General features: G+C 31.0%; 1 non-coding gene across 1 annotated transcript; it reads left to right on the top strand.

The window, feature by feature from the left end:
* The first annotated feature begins 11,899 nt into the window (after positions 1-11,899).
* TRNAG-CCC (transfer RNA glycine (anticodon CCC)) lies at positions 11,900-11,972 on the top strand. The gene has a single exon. It is a non-coding gene; the product is annotated as a tRNA-Gly (tRNA).
* The last annotated feature ends 843 nt before the right edge of the window (positions 11,973-12,815 follow it).

Raw genomic sequence — 12,815 nt, 5'->3', positions numbered from 1 at the left:
TTGTGTGATATACTAGTCTAGATCAGATGAAGTTGTCGAATGGAATTAAGACATAACCCTGAACATCACGAGAAAAAACTAATTGCGATTGGAACTTACTTAATTACTTCATAATGACTGACAGATCAATTGTGATACATGATCTCAAAGCGCTCGCTTGGTAATTAGCAAAGCTAGTGCAATATTGTCTAAATAGGATTCGAACACAAGTATTTGATATACACTAATACTTAAAATATTGACATAATTTAATAGAAGCACTTCTAACAGACATGGAATTATATTGATTGACTAATCGTCATAACTCATTTAGGTAAGTATGCACATTATCTATTTTGGACATAGATGCTTCCTTCATTGGCTACTTAATGGATTTCGGCAAGAGGACCGTTCAGTGTACTGATGTTATGAATTTGAGTGCAATGAAAAACTGGCCAGCTTCAGATGTTATCAAAGAGAGACTATGGAGTTGAATCAAAGAAGCATCATTTCTTGTGCTTCCGACGCTTTTTTGATAAGTAAAACTCATTTAGAATATTGAATCATTTTCAAAGAACTTTTGGAAAGAGACTGTTGATAGAGACAGCAACGCACTTGGTATTGTTAATTGACAAGCAGTTGACAGCGATAGATCTAGCTTCAGACGTCATCTAAAGGTGACCATGATGAATCACAATTGATTAGTAAGGCCAACGAAGTAATGTAAGTAAGTAGCATTTTCAAAGCATAACTAAATTATATTTCCAAACAATTTCAAAACAGCCAAGCAGAATGAGATCATCAAAAAGAGTTTCTTTGACAATTTAGCATAAATATTTGTCTTCTATTGACAAATCACGAATACCGCAGAGATTTAAATTGAAATATGAATTACTCAAATCATTTTTATCCATAACGAAATAAATCTTACAGCAGTAAGCAGTGGAAAAAAATGGAGAATTGTCAAAATAATTCACAGCAGTCAATTTATTTCGCTTTGTGAGCTTTCTTGCTGATGCTAATTTAATTTTTGCATTTGAAAAAAATAATTGAAAAACTTTCAAAATTAAAGATAAATAATGGTTACTCAATCAAGGAGTCACGTATCCATGACGTTGTCTCCACGATGTCTATTAACAAATAAATTGACACCAAAATGTAAAGATAAGTGCAAGATAAGGTAGCAAATTCGTGAAGAAAGCACAGACAACAAAATTTAATTTTGGCTAATTTTCATTTCCATTCATTCATTGAATCCAAAACAGCTTCTTTCTGGTAGCATAAATGAAATTGTAATACACTCAATTCCTAATGGGAGAGATGGAGTTGTGGAATCATAATAACAAAAGGAAGCTCACCAGGGTAGTATTTCGTCTTTTCATCATTGTTACATTCACAATCAGAAAGCGCAAATTAATATAAGTATTGTATATCCACATATTAGATAGTATTGAGGCGGTACAAGATCAAAACTCTTTTAGACCGCAATGATTTCTCTGATGTGTCGATTCTTAAACTCTTCATCTTATTTTTTTAAAAGTTTTTGTCCTACATAATAACACAACAATATTCTACTGTATGTAAAGCGGTAGAGGTATGAATGTGATGATTGTGGGCTGTTATTATTACTTCAATGCCAGTCATTCTGGATGAGAATTATTTTATTTTTGCTGGATTGGATTGACTTTAATTAATGGTTATCTACTGGATCTATTAGATTTCCATACCCAATATGCTCGGTCTGAGTTTGTAGCTCATTCATGGTAATGCCACTTATATTTTTAACTAAGGTTAGTTGCAAAAGTAGGATAGTGACTCGATGGTACATCGGTATCTAATATTACAATACTGACATTTTCAGAACATGTGATCATGGGTTCGAAACTATACAGAAGAAATTTTTTACTTGTCCATCTTCGAATCATACAATTGAAACGTGGGCAACATACAGTAATTTCAAACAAAGAGTATACCCGATCCCAATATAAACTGTACAGACACTACTAAATGCAGAAGTGTGGCGTACCCCTGGCAAATTAAACAATCATTAGCTGCGAAACATGCTAGCGTAATTCTGGAACTGAATAAGCTGAATAGATAAATTGTCTGTGAGTTCGATGTCTGAATAGATCAAAATTTAGAGAATTTAGAGGTTACTGCATCTCCTGTTCTTAAGATGTGCAGCCATGGAGTTTTTAGCTGCTCCTCACAGTTCGTCTAAGACTGCAGGCCTGGAGTTTTGCATTAACCCTAAGGAAACCCCAGTTAAAGCAGATGCATACTTTAATCTATAAACAACCGTGATCCCTCGCAAGTTATCAGAACAACCAAAATCCCAACAAATCATAAAAAAAATCCGTCAATCGAGAAGACCTCCAAAGCAACTCCAATTTCAGAATGGAACAGAATCAGAAAAAATCTAATATATATCACTAAAAGAAAAACTGCGTACTGGGAGGTTTCTTCTTCCCATTCATTCCGTTTGAGAAATACTTTCTTCATGTAAAGACTCCCGAAATCAGACGTGAAAATAAAAAAAAAATCAGAGGTAATGATGAAGAAGAAGAGTCATAAATACAATTAAGTGTAACAATGAAATAATTGTTATCTACAACAATAATAACTTTTTTTGAAATTATTGGTACAAAAGGTCCGAATATTAAAAAAGCGATGAGTTGTATTATAGATCTATCGTTTCAAAACTGCCGCTCAAAAACAGCATGATTTGACTACCAAAATAGAAGAAAAAAATATTTTGATTGTTATAATTTTCCTCAATCATTGAAATCGACTTTTAAGTTTTTTTTGTACATTTGTTTCTCTTTCTATTCAATACCATTTGACTTTTATTATTTGGCGATATGATGTCTAAAAGGAATCTTACACACATCTATTGTGTACATGTTGATGATTTCTTACTTTTTTTTTTCATTTACTAAACAACATCAAAAATGCCCGATCGATTATTAATGAAATATCATCCTTAGAGATAGATGAATATGAAGTAGGAATGAAAGAGTGAGAGAAAGACATATTTTGGGGTTGTGTGTAAATGGTGTATAATGTGACAGCAGGGGCGTAGTGAGAAAATCCCTCCCAGAATACTCCTGTGTAAGAGGATCTTTACCTCTATTTACTTAACGAAATCCTTTGGTATTGAGACATTGTTCTGGACTTTTTCTCACAAAATTCACCGGATGCAAATCTGGAGCAGAAGGTATAACTCAGCAGGGTTTAAGCACATAACACCTAACCTCAAATGGGGTCCAACACCTAACAAACTGAAGAATATTGTCTAAGTAAAGGGAAGGGAAGACCACTAAGTCAGCCTTTATCGGACAGTTATGGACCACTACGTCAGTCTCCATTGAGCAGTTTTGGACCACCAAGTCAGCCTCCATCGAATAGCTGTAGACGAGGTTCGAATCCAAAATGCCAACCACATTTTACAACCATCCCTGTAGCTTACAAACGTATTCAAGTGCTTTCGAATAGACCCCGAGTGGACAATAATACATTATAGCCAGTTGATGACTTGTTAATGACTGTTCATAAAATTTAACGCATTTTTGTATGCACAGTTATATTGATTGATTATGCTGAGTTTCGAACCTAGGACTGCTAAAGCAAACACTGCAAAATCCAGTTTCCAAACCCTTTGACCGCTTCACTTTTGAACGATTTCAAGTAGACACTAATGATCGAGAACTCACACTTGATATGGACATCATTAGCAACCGACCCCATGATATTTATGTAATAATTTCTTTAATTCCATTTCAATTGATCTATAATGGATTTTCAACAATCATACAAAAAAATTCAATTGTTCGCATCTGTTTTATTGTTGCTTCAAAAAGGGTTTCTGTCTTTCTCTTTCTTTCCCAAAAGTCTCTTTTCAAGTTCTCTTCAATATAAATACATATAAAATAACTCTTAACTTCTCCTTTGTTAGCCGTCATTGGAAGAAATAAAAAAAAATGATTTTTTGATTTGTGCTCTTTTATAATTCACTGGTGATGAAAAATAGATCCTCTATTGTGTGCATTGATGAGAGCTTTTAATAGTACTTTGTAAAAATCGAAACATTTTGTCATTTATAAATTGGATTTTTTTTTTCTATTTTGATTAGCATAACACGTTAATGTGTGAGGCATGAACCATTATTTCTGCTGTATAAATTCATTCCGTTGAGATTTTCAAGCTCTTTAACAAATTGCTTCAATCAAATTATGCATGCAAAAATTAAATTCGATGATTTGTTCAATTTAATTGCCTTGAGGAATCTTTCGAATATTTTTTGAAGAACTCTTTAAAGAGTTGGCATCCTTGTTATCGCATCAGTAATATTTTTATAAGTTTTTGGCAGTTGAATTGGTGAATTTGATTATAGCTTCATGCAGGTACTATTAAGATAAATGATTATAATATTTTTAATGGAAATGCTGTGTTATTTTTGTCGATTTAAGCTATAATTTGAAGAATCTTGGGTAAGGGGTTATTTTTAAATAAAATACATCGAGTTTTTTAAAATTTCCTTCCCATATGTTACATAATCTTCGTCCATAATTGCCAAATGTTCTTTAAATCCCTTTCAGCAATGCTATTGGGTCATCCGACGCTTTGTTTATCCAATAAGTGTCTGAATGACATCAATTCCAGACAAAGATGATTTATTGTTTTAATATGTGTCAAACTAAAATGCAATCCTATATACTCACATTATAAAAGATGTGAAACTTGAAATTCTTCTTCAAAATCTCCTACAAAAGCGATTATTTGTAAACTAAATAAGATGAATTGAAAATTGTTTATTTTTCTTGATCGTTCTAAAAAATGCGAAAATTATGAAATTAAAGGGGTTTCAACTATGAAACATTGGAAATTGTAAGGTTTTGAAATTTAAAACACAATACGTTAAAATTTACAACAAATAATTTGATTAATTTAAGAAAGAATTGGGTACAATTTCAAAAGAAATTTGAATATTCGGTTTAAAAGTTTGACATTAAATTTTCAGACTCATTTTATTCCAAAAGTCAAAACAAGGAACATTATCTATTGATTGGTAATATTGATCAGATCATTTGTTGTAATGGGATTGTATAATTTATATATGACACTTTGTCACATATCCCAGAAACACTCGATAGCTCAGTGGTAGTAGCATGCGATCAAAATATTAGGACGTGGGTTCGAATCCCATCTCTAGTATCCATTATGTAGCATTGTATTTTTTTTAGACGAAACGATGTTGATCGTTTCCACAACTTTCAAATTTTTTTGAAAAGATTTCAAATCAAATTCATAAATTTTGTTTTCTCATAGCATGCTAAGAACAAATTTCCCAAAATCGCAAGCAATATTTGAAATTTGAACTCCTCAAAATTAAAAAGATTTGAAAATATTTTTAAATGTCCTTAATTTCTTCCCTCAAGCATAATTTGCCAAACTAGTCAACACAATAAAGAAATTCCTTGTCATTTAAAGTAACCGAGGAGAGTTCATTCAGAGAGTTCAAAGTAAATTTTCAAGTCAAAAAATATTTCCACTATAATAAATTTATAAATTTAATGAATTGCAATAAAGAGTCATAAATTCATTTTTCGAAATAAAAATTCTATAGTTTCTTAAAAATGACAAAAGAGTGAAGTAAAGATTGTTCTTTAAAATGTAATATCCGGTGTCAAATTACCAACATCATTATTGCTTGCCTCCTTAAAAAGACATTTTTTTTCTTCTCTCTTTGAAAATATTCATGTGATTTTTATTTAAAAGGCAACGAAAACAAATTATTTTGAGGGGTTAAGAGCTGCAAAAAGTTTTATTATTGAGGTGTATTATGAGTTATTGTGAATTCTCAACTTTTATATGCTGAATACAATTTTATGGCAACACTAAAAAGTCATGAATCGCGGAAACAAGAAGATGGAAAGGTTGGAAACTTATTGGGTGTGTGGTTGACTAGAGCGCTTACTGGAGAACTTAATTGTGAAATTAATGATTATTGCTTAAGTACACTGAGTAAAGAAAAACACGTTTGTGTCCACTTGAGTACAACTATTCATGACTTTATACCACTGAAGAGTTAGTAATAGTACCATAGTACCAGTTCAATTAAGGTTATGTTTCAAAGTATAGTTCAATTTTTACAAACAGTTTATCACTTGCTTGATGTTCAGTACACATTCCAAGTTTCGAACTCATGACTAGGGGTCCGAAAATTCCGGTAATTGGGATTACGGTAACGGATATTTACCGGTAATTACCGGTAACGGACGGTACGGATATCAGGAAAGTTTTAATGAAAGTTCTTACTTTTGGATTTTTACAACTTTTCTATACAAGCCAAGCTCTAAAAACGTTTATTACTAGTTTGATAAATTACAAACAATTTCAAGTTTCGAACTCAAAAATCTTTACCGTATTAGATCGTCGTAGTGTAAATCACCGAGGTAATGGAATTACTTCGGTAATTACCGGTTCAACTCAGACAGATATCCGTCATTCGGAACTCATGAATTTGTAACTAAATAAGCTTGTAGTGTTTAAGCACCTTGGTATGATCAAATACATAAAGTCATTTAATAAAGACTTTGGGATAGTACAACAGATCCCAGTATTATACCTTGCTGTAAGCTTCGTAAATTCCGAAACAATGCAAATAATAAACTGAGATTGTCCTTTACCCAAACTGATTGCACCCCTATCCATAGTTCCAAAATTCCAGCTCCAGTACAAATAAATCTTTGCCTTTTTGATTTTTTTGAAACTATTTGTAAAGGTAAAAGTGAAATCATTGTTAAATGACTGCAAAATAGGGAAGAATATGAGGTGTGTAATTATTGTGTTTCGTACTGGAAAATGCCACATCAAATGGAAATGTAATCAGCATTTAATGACTGCCTTTATCGTTACCATTTTTCATTGTTTGTGCGCTAAGAAAAGAAATCAACAGTTCCTTTATGATTCCGTCAAGGCCTAGCATTAAAAGAAGGAATTTCAATTGAAAGAATAAGTCATAGTAATCACTGATTATTGTACACTTTGATAGCTAAAAGGCACAAAATAATGTTCTTGCATGAGAATTTCAGTTACAAGACGAATTCCGCTAAACTGCGCAACAATGAATTTCCATTTCAATCTTTTCGAATCAAATTTCGATCATGCGGAAGCATCTCTCTGTTCATTAAGTCTAATGGAATGAAAAAGTATGGAACCCGTAATTTTTCCTCACTTATGCTCAATTTGCTGTCCATATACAAGCTACAAAAGAAAATTTTCTGTGAAATTTCCCACGTTTTTTTTTGGTTCTTTTTTAAATTGTCGAATGAAAAGCAGTACACTAGTGGTGATGGCAGGCAGGCAGGCAAGTAGTAGCGGGATTAATTCTTTGCAACAGTGAAGTAAAGAGAAATTCACAGCAAGGCCCCAACTCAATTTATTCGACTCAACTCAAATTCAATTTTAAGATGAATGGGTAGATAGATAGATGGATGGATGGATAGATGTATGTATGGTAAAGCGTGAACGTTAGGGATTATTATTTAATCAAGAGATATATATTGGAGTTGCCAAAACAGATATAATGATGTGAGATATATTTATTACCATCATCCTTAATATGATTTGTATTTTTCTACTGCTTCCTTTTCATCTTTCAATGCACAAATTTTCTGTTCCGTAACCGGAGAAACAGCATTCTTTTACTACTTTATTGTCTCACTCACTCATTTTGCTTCGTATTGAAACATATTTCATGTTTTTATGTATTTTGCTTGCTTGTCGGAAGAATAATGCTTGTATGTTTTACTCATAATGCAGGAGTGAGAAGGAGAGTAGAAAGAAGTAAAAAAAAATTCACTTAAGATTCAATGGACCACCCTCGGTTTTGTTTATACATTTGATATACATCCAATATTGTCGTCTTTGAACATATTTATTTCTCATGTGCTGTATATTGTAAGAGGGTGGCACAAATTCATTGCTGTCTCAACATTAATTTCATGCCTTCATTTCAACAACAAACATATGATCTTATTAACATCTCTCACCATGTGAGAATTACAACAGACTCGTAATTATGTTATTTTAAGGAGGAATTATTTTTATTTTTTTTTTTGCTGCTTCTCGCTATTAGATTCAATTAAGAGAAATTTTATGCCTCGGTCTATTTAATTGTGGAAATTAAGCTCGCTGTTTTAAAATGACTAGCTAGGCAATTTAATATTTACAAAAATTTTACAAATATCTTCATCTTCTAATAAACTTTTTTAGGTTAAAACTGTCGTTTGATGATTGTTCTAGATTTTAGATGTGATCAAGCTGCTTAAATCAGCGAGAATCTGGTTAATTAATGAAGAATTTTCTATATTTACCTAAATTTATCAACTAAACTGTTCAGTAATCAGCAAAAGTTCATTTCAGTTCAGTTCATAAAAACTCTTTTTGAATTTTACAAAACCGTTGAATTTTGAATTTTACAAAAGGGCCAGTTGAATCTTTGAAAGACCATGGATCAAATTGATATATCGCAAATGTTGAAATTTAAATTTAGAAAACTCAATTCAAATTTTACAGAGCCGTTGAAGCTTAAAAAACTCAATTCAAATATTACAAATCCGTTGAATTCTAGAAAGTTAAATTCAAATTTTACAAAACCGTTGAATTCTAGAAAACTCATAAAAATTCAATTCGTAGCTTAATTTGCTACGCAAAAAAGTATCCGCGTGTGGATAGATCTCGCAATTTTTTTAATATCAAACATAAATAATAGTTTAATGACATTATTATCATCATCATTATCGAGTAGTTCAGTTATTTTCCATATTAGAGTTGAGCCTCATTATCTTCATCAGTTCGCTGATATGTTTGGCTCATTAGAACTTGTTAAAAAGCTAAATTGACTGCACGAGTGACATAAATGTTACCGTTTTAGGCACTTTGCGCAGCGTTCCTTATCGCCATGTCCATGATATTTTCTTTCCTATATCTCTCGTTCACGTATGGCATTTACTCTTATGCTTGCTGCTATAATTATTTCTTTGGAATCAATTAAAAGAAAAAAAAACTAAACAAAACGATGTGAAGTGCGATACTCGAATAGAATTGTTAACTACTTAATGGATATACATATAAATAGAGAGATCTGACGACGACGGTGATATTCATTGATTTTTAGAGTGATCTTATCAAATAATGAACATTATGACATTAAATATTATTTTAAATACTTATAGTATTTTTACATCTTAGCGGGGCACGTGTAGAGAACTCCGACAAGAGATGTGTACCATATGGCGCTTGTTACCATTCCATCAACCTCATCATCATCATCATCCTGACTTGCTGCTCGAAGAAAACATCTCAAGGTGTTATTAGTACTCAAATTGAGAACTACCGTATGAAAAAATTTTCTTTATATTTTTTTATGGATTTTTATTTGAGCAAATAACATTATAAAAAAAGTTGTAGCCCGCATCCTTAGAGATCTACCCTCCATTCTCGATTTGATGCTGCTGCTGCTGATTTTTTATACGAATAAACGTATATTTAAATCGCATGCTGAGAGGGGCAAGCATAACAGCAATTCTGTTTTTAAAAATATACTCTACTTATTATTAATACATAAAGTAAGTGAATGAGTAATAAACTCTGTAAAAGCTGAATATTATTACTGCAATTGAACAATTTGATGAAACGCATTAAAAAAAAGTGAGGCGTTTTCAATGACATGCTTTTGTTAGTTAACATGTTGAATGTGTATGAAGGCTTAAATTACAGTCTTTTTTTTTTTTTTTTTTAAAAATATAAAGTTTTGAGTTCCCATGGTGCTTTTCATATAAAAATTCTTTGAAGGATAAAAAAAAGTGCACCTTTTAATGAACCATTTGACTTATTACTTTTGACTTTCAGCACGTATATTGCGCTCGAGTGCTTGGATCATTTCAAGTTGAAAGATTCATTCAGATAATTTGGAATTTTCAATTTAACGGAATTTTAGAATTTAAATTTTTAAGTGATATAATTTGAATTTTTAAAGGACGTTATTCGAGAAAGCAAAGCATTTTTCTACACAATTTAACGGAATTTTTAAATTTGAATTTTAAGGTGAAACAATTTGAATTTTCAAAGGACGTTGTTTGAGATTGCTGAGCAGTTTTGATACAAAATTTAACGGAATTTAAAAACTCGATTTTTTTGCGACATAATTTGAATTTATAAAGACGTTATTCGAGATATTGAGGATTTTGACATAAAATTTAACGGAATTTTAAATATGAATTTTTAAGTGACATAATTTGAATTTAGAAATTACGTTCTTCCAGATATCAGAACTATTTTAAATTAAATTTAGGAATTGTAAAATTTGAATTATTAAGTGACTTAATTTGAATTTCAAAAGTACGTTATTCAAAATATCAAATATTACACGACAATTTCACATCCTTTGGACCAAGCATAATCCATCCTAATATTTATCCTCAACACTCGACTCCTCTAGCATTAGTTTTTTAAAAAAAGACAACAAACAAAAGAAACAATAACGAAATGTAAACAAGAAAGATAATTTGATCATTTGAGATAAGACCACCGTTTGTCGCACTCAATAGGGCTCAATTCACGTTTGATCAAGATGTGTTCTTCTGTATCTCTTTTTTCTCCCGTGTGTTTTCGTTATGATATCTCTCATGAATGTCATGTGTAATGTAAATAAAATTCCCTTATTTTTTTACTACTTCTCGTGACATGAGTTATGAGTTATGCTCAACATTCGTTAATGTTTTTGCCTTTTGTGTAAATGTCTATATATTTCAGATAGAAATGTCAATTGAAAGGAACGAAGGAGACATAACGAGAGATGTTATGATGCTGATAAGCAGCATATCTCTATATAAATTAACTCTATATTGTCGTATTATAGTTTGAATGCCTTATAGAAGTTGATATGTATTGATTCATTACCGTTTGTTTGTATATGCGAAATAAAAGGCATGCACATGTGCACATTTTGTACATACTGATGAAATTGAGTTTAATGTACTTTATGTTTGTCGATAAATCAACTATATGCTGAGATTATGACTCGATTGTGGTACAAAGGGTAATTTACCTATATGAAAATGAGCTGGAAGTAAGAAAGAAATAGAAATAATGCTCAAATTGATGATAATCGCATTTTTCTTATCCAATCAATTCAATCTGATTTGATTATTGCATTAAGCCATACAACAACAACTATATAATCTGAAATATCATGCTCAAATGCTATTGCTTCTTACTTATACTAACTACCACATAGTATAGATGGAGATTTAGTGATATAATGCTGATGCGTAGGTAATTCTATTCACACCGATTGAACTGGAACTTTTATAATGCTTGCAATTTATGACGTCTTTTGTTTTCATCATCAAGAAGCTCTTTTGACTACTGACTGTTCTGATCTGATCTGTTTTACCTGTCTAGTCAATCAATATTCATCACAATCAATCATTTTTGCTTCATAATAAAAAATAACAGCTTTTAAAAATTTGAATTGATAAAACCTTACAAAATAAAATGTAAAGTCAAAACCTTACATCGACATTTGTATGGTTCTAATGAATTATTTCCATTAATTAACAAAAAATTCGATTTGATAACAATTAATGCTTTTAAGTTTACTATACGCTTACAATTATGCCAAATTATATTCTTAAGCAGTAAAAAAGAATAAACAAATTCACATTTTGAAAGATTTGAGTTCAAAAATCTTTAAAATATTGACAATTCTACATTAAAATGTATCAATTGTTTAATTATAATTGCCATTCACGAATATACGTTGAATAAATGTTACTAATTATAGATTAGAACTTGATATTTGAATTTAAAAAATTGTTTGTTTATATAAGATTTTTTAAAACCAAAACAAAAGGCCCGTGTGGCGTAGTGGCTAACGCGTTACTCTCCCGAAGTAAAGATCGCATGTTCGAATCCTGCCACGGGTGTTTCTTCTTTGCGGATTATTTTTGAAGCTTTATTATTGCAGAAATTGTCAATGAATCAACTTTGTGTTAACTTTTTGAATTGTAATTAAACAAAGTAAGCTTATAAAATAATTTTTGAAGTTTCAAAATATTTGAAATTGTTGAATATTTTTGAAAATTGTGATTTATTTGTATGAACAGCTCGAAATCTCTTCAATTTTGTATGGAAAAGTTGACTTTACTAGATTCTCAATTTCATAACAAATTCGAGTAAATTTTGAGCTCTGTTTGAATGTAAATATTGCTGAATTTGGAGAATGTGAAATTGTAATCCAGTATCAGGTGTGTTATCCTTGATATTGAGATGAAATCATTGAAATTCTTAAAAATTTAATTCAAAATTCTTATGTGATCAAATACTTAATGAAAGTTCAATCTTTAATGCATTAATTTGAATATTGTTGAATTTAATGACAATTTAAACCACAATACAAAGCCGACTCAGATTTGGCATATCAAAATTGACTTGAGTCAACTTGTTGTCCGAAAAAAGGTAACTTCTAAAGAATTTAGTTGAAATTATATACTTCACAAGAGAACTTTCTGTCAAAAAAATAATGTTTTACAGATTGAAAAACAACTTTTCATGCATCAAATCTTAATAATCTTTAACAATAAGAACGTTTCAGGCACTACATAGTGAAAAGTTAAAAATCTTTGGATATTTCTGCGATCCTAATCGATGGTTGAATTTGCTATGCGGTATACCATACCAGTGTTGTCAAAACTTGATTGTGCCACCCTTGGTGGTGAGTCGCGACCAAAATCGCACACGTCATACAATTCATAGCCAATCTAGTGTGC

This window comes from Chironomus tepperi, unplaced genomic scaffold (genome assembly GCF_022539635.2).
Source record: "Chironomus tepperi strain 1889 unplaced genomic scaffold, CSIRO-AGI_Ctep_v1 contig_217, whole genome shotgun sequence".
In the NCBI taxonomy this organism is placed as follows: domain Eukaryota; kingdom Metazoa; phylum Arthropoda; class Insecta; order Diptera; family Chironomidae; genus Chironomus; species Chironomus tepperi.
This window is presented reverse-complemented; position numbering and strand designations above follow the sequence as displayed.